This window comes from Antrostomus carolinensis, unplaced genomic scaffold (assembly GCF_000700745.2).
Source record: "Antrostomus carolinensis isolate BGI_N321 unplaced genomic scaffold, ASM70074v2 scaffold14878, whole genome shotgun sequence".
NCBI classification, from domain to species: domain Eukaryota; kingdom Metazoa; phylum Chordata; class Aves; order Caprimulgiformes; family Caprimulgidae; genus Antrostomus; species Antrostomus carolinensis.
In genome coordinates this window covers 24,814-27,677 of record NW_010332402.1, presented here as the reverse complement: position 1 = coordinate 27,677, position 2,864 = coordinate 24,814, and positions in this window count along the sequence as shown.

Genomic DNA, 2,864 nt, shown 5'->3' with positions numbered 1-2,864 from the left:
CCCGAGAAGTGGGACGGGGGCCAAGAGCAGCAGCTGCAATCTCAGGGCGGCGCGCAGGAAACCACCCCGTAATAAACAGCCTCACGTGGACTCTGCTCCACCGTGACTCAGCAAAAAAAGCCCCTCCGCCACCGCTCGAAACCTTTACTCAGCAAAACAGGGTGGCCCAGCATGACCCTGACTCAGCAGGACACCCACGCTGGGGAAAGGGCGAGTCAGCATTAGCAGGAGGCAGGCTGTGGGGTTTTGGGGCTCATGCAAGAGTGGGGAGTCCCGGTGGGACATGTGGCATCACTGGCAGCAGCAAAATGCTCCCCCTCCAGCTGTGCTCCCCCTCCAGTGCTCTGCAGCTGCACTGGGCGGGGGCTGGAAAGGTCAGAAAAGCTGGTGTCCCACCCCAGGAAAGCTGTCCACCTTGCTGACCCAGGGACGTGGGGGATGCTGCGCCCATCTGCCCTGGGATAGGGACAGTCCCACCCCATACAGGGTGGCGGGATCAAGGCACAGGAACACTTCTCTCTGGGGTGCTGGATGGGCGCCTGGCTTCACCTGTGCTGGTGGAAAACACCAAACCCCAGAGATATGGGATGTGGGAAGCAGTTTATTTTAGAGGCTGGCATGTGGGGCGTGCCAAACTTAAGTGACTTACCCAAGGCCACATAGGGTTTCTGTGGCATAGCTTGTGTCCCACTCTTCCCCCTTTTTCTTTGCTCATTACAAAAGATTGCTCCAGGGCAGGCAGGCAAGACTGAATTTATCCGATGGAGGTGCTGTTTGGGAGAGCTTTGTTTTGAAAGTATGATGCTACATGCTAACAGGAAGGAATAAGAAAAGAGGGGTTATCATGGGCAGATATTTCTTCAAAGCCCTTCATTTAGGAGCAAGGTGGGCTCAGCATTGGAATGCCCATGCACTGTGGTGCTTATGGGCCACAGCTGGTAGTGTAAAAAGAGCAAGAACATCCCCCTTTTTGGGAGGTCTTCCCTGGCATCCCGGGGAACTGGGGAGCTGGGCTGTCGGTTCTGTGTGGCTGAGTCCCCCCCTTTCCCTGCACAGTGCCTCACACAGCAGGACCTCCGGACCATGGCTGTGGCTCTCAAGCTAAATAATCATTAACAAGAGCACCTGAGCAACGTAGGATTTGAATTAAAGTGTTCAGCTGCCAGGTGCGGTCTGGTAGAGGTGAGAGGGACTGAGGGTGCTTGGCACGGGGTGAGCTACTCTCTTGTGACTCTGCTGGAGCTGATGGTGTGAATCGCTGCACAAAACGTGTGCCTGGAGGCAGTGCAGTGGAGATGGGCAGAAGGGCACTGCTGGCAGCAGATCTCCCCCAGCTTAGCCTTTCTTTTGTTTGTTTGTTTGTTTTTTTGGACTGAAACTGTTCAAAAAAGCTGAAAGAAATTGGCACCTATCTCCCACTTAGAATGGCCTGGTATTTAAGGCCCTTTTTTTGGTTGTGGGGTTTTTTTTGTTTGTTTTGGTTTGGGTTTTTTTTGTTTTTTTTTTTTTTGGTCAAGGAGCTAAAAATACCACTGAAATGCCTCATGGCAATTTTTCTAAACACAGATTTTCCTGCTGCTCTGTGCTGGAGAAAGAGCCGTCCCTAAAGCTGCAGGAAAGCCGTGTCCTCGCCTCACCCCTCCTGAAGACTGGCACATGCAGCTTTTTAGTGCCAGGAGGGAATTACTGATCCCACCCCCCAGAAAAGCCCTGCTGCAGAGCCTGTCTTTCCAGGGTCTCCTCATCAGGGCTGAGCCCCCAGCTGCACTGTTGCAGAGAAAAACAGTCCTGCACCCCCCGGCCAGGGCCTCCTGGCGAGGACCAAGGTCCAGTCCGGCAGAAACACTGCTGAAGACAGTGCTGCAACCAACTTTTACCCACAGGGGGTAATCCTGTCCCTCCTCACCCATCTCCATCCCTCTGACCGCTGGCAACCCCGCTGGGAAGGGGAAGCGAATCTGCCCGCTTGTGCAGCCCAAACCCGCTGCCATTCCCGTGCACCCTCACACACAGATTTTGCAAGGGCAATGGCAGATAGCGAAGGGGAAGCTTTTGCTTGTGAGCCCGTGTCCCTGAGTCCCTGTTCCCTTGCTCAGGTTTCACCGGTCACTGACACAAAACAACAGGGACACTTCTTCACTCAAGGCATGACAGAGCTGCCAGGCGCCGTGTGGGATGCTCTGGGTGCCCTAAAAGCCAGGAGAGAGCAGGCACTTCAATGAAAGAGAAATCTCCTCAGGACTACCAACCACCTTGGCCTCACCCTGGTGCAAGAAATCACCTCTGTCTGTGTGGTTTGTGAAATATCTTCAGGAGAAACAGAAAAAACCCCGGACTGGCTGCCAGTACAACTCCTTGTGTTGCACTGGTGACCGCTGTCCACCTCCATTTCCTTGCTCCTGAGCATTGGGGCACCTACTTTTCCTTTCACGTGTTTGCACATTTTCATTTTTTTTTTGTCTCTCTCCTCTCTTCTCGTGCTTCCATCTGCTTACGCCCTCGCACAGATAAAAATGAGTTACCTACAGAAATGTTTTCCTTTCTCACAATCCCCCTCTCTACTGTCTACTGGGTCCCTGCTTTATGTCCCCTCCCAGCATCTTCATCTTCCCCAAGCTGCACCACTAAGAGTGATCTGAAGGGAAGAGGAAGTGGCTTTATTCTCATTTTGTGAAGGAAGGGGGAATTTTGTTATCCAAAATAGGATAGTTATCCAAAATGAGGAAGTTTTGACATGACAGAGTAACATGAAAGTCCTGTGGGATGGAGAACAGCCTTCCCTTCCCAGTGAACTAGCACGGGACACTTCTAAGCTAATTTGTGAGATAATGTTGTGGAAAATCAGGAGTATTTTTGTTAACCGC